Consider the following 13,847-nt stretch of genomic DNA (forward strand, 5'->3'; position numbering starts at 1 on the left):
GAGTATGATTAGAACTCAGTTCAACGGTTAGTAATTATCGATTGGGACCACGACTAGAGAAATATGTGCAAAGTATTAATTTAGGTTGTTGACCTAAATTTGGTCACAATCTAATGGTCCAAAAGCCACAACTTTGGTAAAAATAGATACGGATAATTAATTTAAATTCCTTTTTAATTTTAGTAATATTCACACATCTCATGCACTAGCTTCATAAGTCTAAGTTGAGTTATTCGAGATGCGATCTCAGCTTGATGTCCCGCGATGGATGTTAAACCCGCTAAGACGAATGTCTTTCTATAGTTTCAGGTTTAATAATCCACTAATGAGCGATGTAGAGCATGTTCGAATAATCATAGCATTTTTAAAATGAATTTGGTAGCGAGATTTGTTGCGCACGATGATTATGACTTGATTAGCTAAGTTCATAATATGACCTATTTGTAATTAGCGAAAATGATGATTCAATCCCAATCATCATAAACTGTTGGTTCTTAGGTTAAAAGAGCAACTGGGTCAGTTTGATTTGAAAATCAAGATATGATCGTTACTCATTTTAGCTTTAGGTAAGTTTTATTTAGTTATGATTGTCTTTATTAATCAGTGATAGGTTAATTAAATTTGAGCCCTAGATGAATAAATCACGAGGCTAGACTTGTGATTTAAGTGATTGGACAGATTCGTTAGTTTTATACAATTAATTAACCGAATTTATATGATTTTTTACCAGTAACACTCACATATAAGCTAACATCGAGTGTTAAAGCGATTTTTAAAAAAATATTTGAAATCCAAAATAGTGAACATCTAAGATATTACATACGATAACTATATCTATTGCTTGAAACCCATTTTCTCTACAATATCTAAGCGATAATAATCGATAATGGCAAGGATAAAATATTTTATATGAATAAACAAATATACTAAACAAACAGTACAAATTATAGTTATTATGTTATTTCATAAATTTACAGTGAAATCCAAAAATCCAAACCTGCATGCCCTTAATGAATAAATCACCTTATTTTACTCATTTTAAATTTAAAAAAGAATACCAAGTTGCAATAAAAAACTCACAAAGAAAAAGAAAAAGAAAAAGAAAAAGAAACTCCTCTGAATATTTAGATTGTTGGATCATTTGTTACTTTTTCCTTGAATATAGACTCTGTCTATTCTTGATATCCCCAATCAGCTATGGGACTCATCGTACAAATGGTTTAAGTATTAAAAATGAATCCTGATAGATAAAGATACGATGCAACCCATAAGTAGACTAGAATCCTCTACAATACGTGTTTTATTCCGGACGTAAAAACACGCAAGTTTTAATAGGCCCACCATACTCTATTTGTAAAATCTGCTCTATTAATAATTGAGAGTCCTTATTGGAACCATAAATACAAAAGATCTGCTCCATAGACAACTCAGATGGGCCGCATCTTAATTAGAACAATGTAAATTGCTCATAAAAGCTCTAATTTCATATGGCGTAGCCAGCCTATCAGGTTAACTTTGGCATCTTTATACTCATGAGTTAGACCTGAATAACATATTCGATGAAGATGCACGCCATGGTAGCCCCACACACAAACGTATGGTTGGCATCCAGTCTCCATTCAATGATTGGCATCCCATCTCCATCATTCCTCATGGTGTGGTCCACATGAGTTATAGATTTAGCTGATTTTTTCACTGGGCCTGTTATAAAGGATAGAACGTGATGGATAGACTGGACTTGACCCATATGACACCGTTCAATGCTGCGGTGGATGTACAATGGAGCCTAGACCTGGTCCCATGCAGAGGATACCGTATCTACCAACGTATCATACGGTGTGAGATATGGCATGCTCATCAGGTGGGTCTCACCATGTAGATGCTCACGTTGGTCCATTCATCATGTTCGCTACTATGAAAGAAATGCACGGCTTTGAAAAATGTTGCTTGAGTTTTAGTAGACTGAGATCCCTTTGTTTCATAAATTGTGGCCCACCTTATCACAGCTAATCTCATGCAGGTTGTGTGTTGAGTAAACTTTGTGGGGCCCACCAGTGTTGTATGTGTCTTATCCACACCATTCATCTGTTTTACCAGCTCATCTGGGGCATGAGCCTAAATTGAAGAATATCCAAAGCTTGAGTGGACCACACCACATGAGACAGTAGGGATAATGATGTTCACCATTGAAACCTTCCTAAGGCCACATTAATGTTTATTTCCCATGCAACCTACTCATAACACAAACATGGGCAAAGGAAAAATACAAATATCAGCCTGTTCCAAAACTTGTGGCCCACGAACTTTATTGGTGTCCCAACTAATCCACATTAGTTTTGAGTAGAGCTGTACACGAGTCAAATTAAGTTGGTCAGCTTGCTAAACTTGACTTAGAAAAGCTCGATTCATCTCGACTTGAAATTGGATTTGGAACGAGTTGAGTTGGTTTTTAGAGTTCGAAAAAACTTTGAGCTGAGTTCGAGCTTGCTAGAGCTTGGCTCAACACTTATCAAACTTCAACTGGAATTAACTCGGACCAAACCACCTTGGTGACTCGATTATTTTAATGTTGATGTTGCGCGCTAAGTGCTTGATAAAGTGACTCAACAAAGTATTGTTTCGAGTGCATACATTCCTCACGTGATCAATTGGTGCCAAGAAAGGAATGACTAGGAAATAAATCACAATAAAAAAATTCGCATTATAAAACCAACCTCATATCTTAATTTTGATGTTTCCTATCAAGTGTTTGATAAAATGTCTATATTGTTATTATTGGTTTGCGTTATGTGAGAAATTTTTGATGCACTTTAATTTTTTTTTAAATGCCGTATAAACTTGAGCTAGGTTGACTGTTGACCAAACCAAGCCAGGCTAAGATGGCTAGTTAAGATCGGGGACTGGCTGAGCCAAGTTGGAGCTGAGGTTAGCTATTGGCTGAGCCAAGCCGTGCCAAACTCAACTCAGTTTCAGTTGTGTATAGCCATGACTTTTGGGCAAAGAATTTACCTGGTGGCACCAAACTGAGCGGCAGCTGGGATCTTGTACTTGTGCCGTGTGCATGCGCATGGGATTAGAAAACCTCCCTAACAGATTTTTTGCTAATCACACGGTTCACACCTCTTATTCTGCTGGTAGAGGTCAGCTAATTCCACCCGCCGGCCGTACACATCCGCACACGAGCATGGGTAAACACAAATACGTGTGTTGGATCCAACCCTTGCATAAATTTGGAAATAATGCTCAAATCTTTTTGCCTAAAAATTAACATTCTTTAGGTGGGCCACAATGTAGGGTTTAAACATTTTTCTGGCAGTTCATCTATTTTAATAGTTTGTGGTCCACCTAAGGTCTGCAATGGTATGAGTTTTATTCTAGAAGACCTCAACAGCGTGGATCACTTGATGAAAAGCCTAGATCTCACGCACGCGTTGCGTGTGTCACATTACCACAAATGCGGCCGCATTTGGATGTGACGGCTCCCCAATACGAGTGGAATTAGCTGGTAAGTGGTTAGCTAATAGAGACTTTGGCACCGGCCTTTGAAAAAAGGAAAATGCGAGCGTACCTTACTTCGGTACCTACCGGGGTTAACTTTCTCTCACGTGGGGAAACGATCTAGCGTGCATAAAATCCATCCCGTCCATCAGATGCACCATTCCTATTTTGGCCTTGATCCAAAAAAGAGGCTGATTCAACATCCATCCACTTTAAAATTATACAAAACACATCTAATTTCTTGTAGTATGGCCCACCTAAGCTTCGGAGTACTGGGATTTGATGAGGCACATCAGATGAATGGTTTGGATATCAATTAAACACGACGGCGGCTCTACTAATGGTGAGCGTTTCATCCCGACTGTTTCCTATGGTGTGGACTACTTAAGTTTTTGGATAATCATCATTTTTGGGTTGCGGGCAAACATAAGGCAGCGTACCTGATGGACAGAGTGGATTTATGAAAGTTCACCCACGTGGCGCTCGGTTAGCGGTTGGTAGCTAAGCCGGGTCAGGGTTAGGTACCACGCGGGTTACGCACGGTTCTATAAAAACATGGCGTTTGCTAGAGGTTTGCCCCTTCTTGTATTTTTTATTTTATTTCACACGTACTCACACACTCCACACGTGCCTGTGCACTCACAAGCCACATTGTGCTTGAAGGCCTCGCGTTGAAACTCCTGTGAGTTTACCACTGAGACATAGGTCGCTCGCAGGTTTCCCCTTTTCATGGGTAGCTTGTTAGTACACATTAGCCGGTATCGATACCAAGATCTCAGTTTTCAAACGAGATATCTTTTACTCAGTCTAACACTTTGAGCTATGTATCAGCGTGTAACTATGTACGGTCACCTGGTGACCCAAATCATCTATTACGTCCAAGTACGGTCTACATTCCCCCTCCTCTGCCTACAGATCATCATTGCCCACACACTAGCTCAGATCTATACCGTTGTTTCCAGCACATCTTTGCATGGACGGTTGGATCTCTCCCTAGTGTGAAAGAGCTTTCTGTGACATAGATCGCTGTCGATTAAACTGCGGGCTCAAACTCAACAATCAGATCTATAGTCAGTGATAGTTTTCCGACCTGGCCCATTTCCAGTGGGACCTTTTAAATGAAAGGCTCACATCACAACGTTATGGGGGCAGAAGGAACGTCGCCCCTTAGTATATTCCACAATGTCGTAGTTCATCATTTGATAAGCGCATTCCCTCAAGGCCCGGATTCGGTGAGATTGGGGTAACAGCTTAGTTAGTGATCCCTGACTCCGTCTATTAGTTTTTCCGGCTTGTTTGAGGAATGGCTCTGAAAATGACGTAGATTCATATATCAAGTGGACCACACCACAGAAAACTAGTATTGACCACTAAAAACTTTTATTTGATCTTATTAAAAAGGTTGGATATAAAATAAACATTACACCGGTCCCTTAGGAAATTTTTTAACAGTGGACATTCAATAACCACTGTATCCTGTTGTGTGGTCCATTTGAGATTTTGATTTGCTTCGTTATCAGAAACATGGCTTAAAATAATCCGTAAAAAATGATAGACGAAGTGGATATGCAACAAATACACCAAGGTGGGCCCTACAGTGAGGAACTCACCCCAACGCGGTTATCCCTGACTCACCTAATTCGCGCCATCCCCTCTTTTAATAAGCTTATTCTATAAATTCAGCTTAGAATATACACCTTTATGCCTTATTTCGTGTGAGAGGCTTACCATCTTTTGTGTACGCCATCAAAATACGGCCTGTCCAAAATATTAAGTGAGTCGCACCATTGAAAACAGCTGACCACCACTTAAAAATCTTTCAAATTAACACTGTGGCCCATTTGATTGTTGGAATTTGCATCAGCCTATTTTTGGGTTTTCATGGTGGTGCAATGCAAACACCACCACCATGTTGGATATGATAGATGCAATGCAAACACCAACACTATGGTCCACACGCTACCCTGGAACGACTTGCAGAGGAAGTTACCTCTCTCTCGTATTATTTTTGTTAGCCTTTAATCTGTCATTATATGAGATTGTATGGTACTTGTTTGTCTTTTACATAGGTAGATACATCCTTTAGAGATTTGTGCACATGTGACCAAGGGTAACGCTTTGGGCATATGTGTCACTGAAATACACGTGCAACATCCAAGCCATCCATCAATTATGGCGGACAGAGGAGACCTTGCCATGGTGGCATCTCAATGGGCCAAATATTATAAATGTGTTTTATCCAGACTGTCCATTAGTTTTTGCCAGCTTAATGCATATATAAAACTCTAGTGAGCCACGTCACAAGTAATTATGGGGATTGAATGCCTACGGTTAAAAACCTCCAAGTTTTAACCTTTATCCGAGTCTATATGACCTTATCAACATGTTGGTGACTAATAAACATAAATGCGAGCCCTAAGAAGGTTTCAACGGTAGATGTCATTATCCCACTATTTCCTGTGATGTGGCCCACTTGAGCTTTGGATATGGTTCTATTTTGGGCTCGTGCCCTAAAATGAACTCTGGAAAAACGGATGGATGGCGTGGATAAAACATATACATCATGGTGGCCCCACAGAGTCTCGTCGGTGGCAGGATCACCACGCAATCCGCGTCCACAAAGATTAAGCTGATTCACCAATCAGGTGGTGGATCGCGACTCGCATGCGCGTTGAATGTTGAATGCAGTTGATTTTTTTATATTTTTTTCAAGCCTCCTTTTTTTCATACACGCAACACCCACATTGGCCCCATTTTCGAGCGGGCCCCACTCATGAATAACATGGACATCGCATACGCGTGGCATGTTGGCACGTGTAGTGCAGACAAAATCCTCAATCATTTCTACGTAATCTCCTCAGCATTTCTATTTCTGGATCGAATCAAAGCAAGAGAGTAAAACAAAGTTCCAAATTTCTCTCACAAGGCACGTGGATGGATTCGCTGAAGAGCATTGAATGCCATACAAGCGGGTTTCAATTTTTATTTTTTTATATTTATATATCGATTGGGATGGCCATGCCGGTTGATTTCTCCATTTCATAGAGATATTAGTTATACACAGTGTCCCGTGCACCAAAATCCGCCACTTGGAAAAATCCTAACCTTTCAATACACCACCATTTTCTGGTCACAAATTGATGGGATCCTACACTTGGAAAAATCCTAACCTTTCAATACATCATTTTCTGGTCACAAATTGATGGGATCCTGTATCTTCTTTCCTGACCGTCTATGTTCTGACGGGCAATTGAAGGGCTGTGATTTTTTCCATCCAACAAGCATTTGGCGTCCGGGCACATCATGTTCGGATCACCAAACCATGTCTCTTCTTGTACGTAGCGGAGAAAAGTTCACCTTTGATATCGGCACGCATTATGGTGTGGTGTGACAAGGACGGTTCCTCTGCAAGTCCTTGTAGCGTAAGCTTCTCCTGCGACTGCTGTGCCTCAGGCCTAGTTGGGTGTGTTGTGTAAACAATGATTAAAAAATATTTTTTAAATAAAAAGTATATATATGTATATAAAAATGATTGTTTGAAAATTTAAAAATTTTAGCGTATTAGGAATAGTCCCATCATAAAAAGGAGAGAATAAAATATTGTGTTGGACCACACAATATTTACACAACACCTTGCTATTAGCTTGGTAGATACGTGGAGTATCGAGACTTGTGCAATGGAACACACACGCATGGGCTCAGTGAGAGGGTGGGTATATGAGGTAGTATGGTTGTAGAGGCATTAATGGTATACTTTGCATTTTACACATTGGCAAATGGGTTGCTCCCTCAAAACCTTACACAAACCAAACCGGTGCGAGTCGCAATGTGGTAGATACTTTGGGTCAAGTGGCTTTTTATAAAGACTGAAAACTGGTCATTAAAGAGATGAGCAATATTAAACTAGACCATGTAGACATTGTTGTATGTGGTTAGCCTAACAATCATAAAACGGCTAGCCAATGAGTCTAAAAAGCTAGCATGTAGCGGCTGATTGTTCCACATGCGTAACAGCCAGAAGCAACCAAATAACAACTAATTTCTCACCAATAGCCATAAATGATCATATAGAATTATGACATTGGACCAAAACAGCTAGAATCCTGGCCTTGGACCAAAACGGCCAGCAATCTTGACCTATATAAATAGTGTCTGGGTCTATATCAACTATAATTTTCTGATCTTCTCTTTGATATGGTATTTCATTTTGTTTTATTTGCAAAACAAAATTATATATGTAGAGTTCCATTCACGGTTCTTCGTGACTGCTGAATGCGGAACCATTATCTTAGAAGTTATTTGTTTGCAACCTATCAACAATTTCAATCATTTTGAGAAAAGGTGAATAACATTTTAAAGACAACATACTCATACATGTTTTAGCCTATCCTTAATATTTCAGTGTCAATATTATTTACACATATTCTAAAATTATAGTTTGCGCTAACAATGTATTCATGTCATACTTATCCAGCAAGGCTGCCTAGCCAACCAACCATCTTCATATGTGGGCCACCATGTAAATTAGATGGTAGTTGATGGTGGGATATGGATTGCCTGCTAAAGGCTCTTTGCAGAATTTCATGCTCCGTGGGTCTCACTATAATGTTTGTGAAAAATAAAAAATAAAGTACATCTAAAACTTAATTAGCCGCACAACAAGATATTAAGTAGGGAATTATGTACCATTCAAACCTCCTTTGGTATGCCATCCATGCTGTTCATAAGTTCATTCTTATTAGGATGAATTGCAAAAATAGTGTCGGGATTTGATCTACGGAGTTACATAGGTATTGATTTAGGATAACAATGTAATGGTGCTAAACAATCATAAGAGAAACACAAAGATTTAACATAGAAAACCGTTTTAGGAAAAAACCACGGTACAGATCTTCACTGTGAAAATAGAAACTACAAAGAGAAAAAAACTTACTTGATTTAAACAAGCTTGAGTCTCACCCTTGCTACACCATTTGATAACCCTATAACTCTTTTAGAAACCCTTGAAATATCTTTAGGAAGCCTTTATATATATATATATATATATATATATATATATATATATGATCGCCCATTTACCTGACCAACATTAATTTTTTGTCCACAGCATGCTTACAGTATATTTTAGGTGATGAATGGCTCTGATCTCCGACATGTGTACCATGTATCTCGAGGGATGACACGTGTACCTTCCCTCAAATAAGGTGCACTTCATCAAACCATGCACATTAGAAAAAGGATTTGATAACAATATCTTATAATGACCTCAGGGACTTCTATTTATACATGAGGAACTTTCACTTACGCACATCCCTAAAAACCGCCCTATATTTACGCAGTCTATTCACAAATCATGCACCGTTTGCGTAACTCTCAATTAGTTGAGACAGGGCTTCGATCAGTTGAAGGGATCTTCGATTAGTTGAGCCAGTCTCTCGACTGGTTGAGCATCTCAAGCCAAGATTTAAGACATCCTTTTTAACAACAAATAGTAGCCTCACTTTTTCTGGCAACGCGGCCCATGAATATCTTAATAGTAGACATATAATCTCTTTCGGCTGACACCACCCACTTGAGTTTTGTATCCACATAATTAATGAGTCCTATTGTAACATGATCCAGAAAAACCGATGGACCTGTGGATTTTTCACAAACATCACCTAGCCCACCTAGCTTCTCTGTGATGGGAAGGTCGGTGCGGCTCACTGTTATCTTCGGTGAGAAATCACACGGTAGATCAATTTTTCCAAATCATGTTGGGACATTGACGGACCGAAATGTATGAAGGGAGATGCCTACTGCTGATGCCTTCCTGGTGTGTACCGTAATGTTAATATGCCATCCATATACTGCTCATAAGGTATTTTTTAGGGATGAACTGAAAACACATAAATATTAGCGCCATCCAATACGTCCATGGCCACTAAATATTTCAACTGTAGACATTCAATCCTCACTGTTCCCTGTCATGTTGGATTTTGGACCTGCTTCATTTTTGTGTTCACTTCTTAGATTATCAGGCGAAACAGATGGACAGTGTGGATTTCTCACAAACATGACGGTGGGCCCACCTAGCTTACTGTTGCAGGGAGTTCGTGCAAAATGTTGTTGCAGCCAATCCACGCCCATGGTTGTATTATTGTATATTTTTTTTAGAAATGCTCCAGTGATCTCAGAATGTTATAAGATTCATGCATAGAGTATTTCTAGTGCCATTGGTTCACTTGGACAGTCCCACTGATCGATCTAAACCGTCCATTAAATTCAGAAAACATCTAATAGGCTCTCATGCATTTAAAAATAAAATAAAATTGCATGAGCCAATACATTTTTGATTTGGTCTTGGTTTCCACAGCCATTGGTTTTCAAAACCACGGATGGGATGGTTACAATTGCATAACAAAAGTGATGCTTTAGAATCATAAGCAATCAATGACATTCTGTAACAAATAGATGGATCAAATTGTTGATTAGATCTACTTTTGTGTAAACCATCATGCCCATCCATATTAAAGACCACTGATAAAATGTTTCAAAAATTTCCTATGTATGTATATTTTCATGGTAACCTATAAAATGTGTTCTGAACTTAATGAACAGTCTAGATCAACAGATTGGATTGTCTCAGTGTCCCAATGCAATTAGGAGCACTATAACTATACTGCTCTAATACCACTGGAGCATCTCTCCATCGATTTTTAAGGTGGACCCCACCAAACATTGTATATACCATCCAACCCATGCATTACCTGATCCTCACCGTGATGATGGGGTTTCCAAAAATCAGGACCATGTACGAAAGACAACCATCTAAAAACCTCTAAAAGGCCCACGTGATTGTGGGATCAATATCTATTTTTGGGAATAGGATTGGCTAGTCCCCCTGCCACCAGCCGGTGCTCAGTGGGCCCCACCATGATGTATGTGTTTCATTCATGCCGTCCATCTATTTTTCTAGATCATTTTATGGTATGAGACCAAAAATGAGATATATCCCAATCTCAATTGGACCACATTACAGTGTTGAATGAAGGTCGATCATTAAAAACTTTTTGGAAGCCATAAAAGTTTTTTTTTCCCTTCATCTGGGTCTGTATGACCTAATCAACAGATTGGATGTCAAATAAACAGTACAGTCGGCCGTAGAAGGATTTTAATGGTGGATATCCAATCACTATTGTTTTCCTGTGGTGTGGTCCATTTAAGATTTATATCCCTATCATTTTTCGGATCAAGCCTAAAATGATCTGTAAAAATGGATGAACGGCATGGATGAAACACACACATCATGGTGGGGCCCACAAACACACACATCATGGTGGGGCCCACCGAGCACCAGCCACCGGGCTGGTGGCAGGGGAAGTAGCCAATACGTTTCCCTATTTTTGGAGTGTCCAATTGATGGTGAGGTGACCCTATTTGACAGGTTGGATGCCATAACGGTGGCCCCCACACACACAACACTTACAGGAAACCCGGCCTAGCGTGTGATACCCTCCTCCGACATTTTCCTTTTGTTGAATGTATCAGAATATAAAAAAGGGACAACCACACGAGGAAGGAAACAGACAGGAGAATGAAGCCAGCCAGTGGGACCAACATGCTTTGCTTGCATAGCATTTTCTATGGTACTCTTAACATATACGAAACTTCATCAATTCATTCACTCAAGATTTAAATAAAAATAAAACCTTGCAAGATAGACTAGAATCTCTTATTAGAATGCAGATTGTGTCCAACATGCACCAGCACTCACCTCATTAAATAAAAAATGAAAAAAATGGGTGTATCAGACACAGGACCTATAGTAAAATTAATTGTATAATTGTCACTTCATCTTGAATTATTATTATTATTATTATTATTATTTTGAGGCCAACACTCAATATGTACATTGATACTTTTTCATTAGTGGCATGCTACATGAGATGGTGGCACTTGTTGAATACAATCGGTGTCCTTTTTAGTAGATACATTTGTTAATTCCACATGCATGTACATGTGAGATCTTTCCAACAAGTTAGAAAGAATGCTTCTTTCCTCCTCGGACCGGCACATGTATTGAAACAAGACTTTTAGTCGTCCATTTATTTCATACATCGGTCTTTGATGTTTTTAGGCCACCATATCTAAACAGTGTGGCCCAAATGATGGGAAGACCTAGTCTCACACAAGTGTTCTATATTTGCATGTGGAGTATTTAGCAAAGCTCCTTGTTAGAACATCTGCATCCACAGCTAATGGATTTGATTGAATGTTGTTGGTCTGTGGTTGGAATCAAACGTCAGGGCGAAGGAAGAATAAGATACGGATGTTACTTGAGACATGCAAATTGAACTTTTGCAAGTGTCCTCACCTTCAATGTGGAAACAATGCACGTATTGGTAATACGAGGTGATCCGATAGGGATGCGCACCAGAAATGCAAATTGCACTTCTGCAAGTGCGCTCATCCCCATATCTCATTCTATTCACATTTCAATTTGTGAATCTCTCTCTCTCTCTCTCTCTCTCTCTCTCTCTCTCTCTCTCTCTCTCTCTCTCCTTTGTTGGCTCCACACAATTTAAAAAATGCTAATGTCTCATCCTCCTCACATGTGGCACTGATGCAAGCTATCCAATGCAGGTCCCATACTGGATGGAGCACACCTCCAAAACCATGCTGATCAAACAATCTTAATCATCCAATTAATGAGTATCAAATGAATGATATTTAAGGAGTAAAATGGTGAGTGGTCCAAATTTGATGTGAAAAATCAGATGGACAGTATTGTCTTCTCATAAAAGCTTTTAGGTTAAGCTCCATCAACAGTTAGGTCAGTGATTTGTACAGTTTGGATTGCTGCACAAATATGCAACATGTATTGTTGAACAATCTCTACCATTTGTTATGTAATGCAAAAATAACATACAAGTCTAACCCCACAAGTGCTGATCCTAGTTACATGGTAATAGGTGATGAGATGAATGGGTGTTAGATGAACCTGCATCATCTACAATACTGCTTTATTCTGCGTAGTAGAACACTCGAGCTCTTTGGGGTCTGCCATGTTGTATATGTGAAATCCGCTCTGCCCAACAAGTGATAACTCTTATTTTAACCATGCATGCAAAAGGCCAGTGCAATTATAAAAAAAAATCAGATAGGACATCAGTGGAAAAAATGTAAAATTAACCCCAAAACATCTAAGTTCTCAAGCACTGTGGCTCGCTTGAGTTTTGAGCCAGGCTTATTTTTGTGCATTCCTTCGTCTTGGTGAGTCCCCACAGTGACTTCAAACAGAAACCTATGGTTGATGTCTTTGTTGGAGTTGTGCCCTAATTTACTGGTTTTATGGATAAAATAGAATTGATCTAAGCTGTTGATTTTGACCATGTGCACTTACGGCAATGTGATATTATTTAACTGATACCTAGCATCACCTTAAACTTATATTATTATATATTATGTGAGAAATGATTCATCTGGTTCTTAGAAATGTGAGATTGAACACAATATATAGTTATTGAGCACATAGAGTTGTGGTCCATCAATCTTAGTACCCTGATGTGTCATGACAGATATAGATGGTTAAAACACATATGTAAACGTCATTCTATGACTTGTACAATCATCTTATGTGATGGGACTAAGTTGGGTTAGTATGAACAATCTCCACCAGTGACAATTGACTTAGTGTAAGCTTTCACTCTTACTTTATATAAAAATGTAAGTGTGCTATAAACATGTAATCTTGATATGGACCTTTGGATACTTGTATTAAGAGAATTAGAATTAATACTCTAGATGTCCATTAGCTTAAATTATGATTAATGTATTTAATGACTTAATGTTGTATGAAAGATTATTAATTCTCATACGTAAAGATGTGTAAGGGACATGAACTTGGACTAGGTGAGTTTAGCTTGCTTTACAAGGCCATTGCAAGGTTATTCAAAGTGGGCGATGTTTGGTATGTCCACTAAGATTTATTGATTTTTGCTCAAGTCAGTATAAGATCCATCGAGTTTATTTAGGTACTTGTTTATGGCTATCAGGGCCAGTGACTCATCAAGTGATTTTAACATTGAACATAGCATTTAAAATATTTTATTTGGTTTCATGAAGATTTTTCAACTATCAAAATTTTATTTTTTGCAATTATAACTATTTAAATCATACTTAATGAAGATCTTATTGCCAAAATATAATGATCCATTACTAATTAGTATGAGACCTAGATTTACAGTGGATGGTGCAAACAATGAAATGATTTGATCATAAGTATGTGTGTTGATGTAGTAGTTTAACAGACTTTCCCATAATAGGTTATGAAAAAGTTTATAGGCCATTGTGCATTATACTTGTAC

Source organism: Magnolia sinica, chromosome 2 (assembly GCF_029962835.1).
Source record: "Magnolia sinica isolate HGM2019 chromosome 2, MsV1, whole genome shotgun sequence".
In the NCBI taxonomy this organism is placed as follows: domain Eukaryota; kingdom Viridiplantae; phylum Streptophyta; class Magnoliopsida; order Magnoliales; family Magnoliaceae; genus Magnolia; species Magnolia sinica.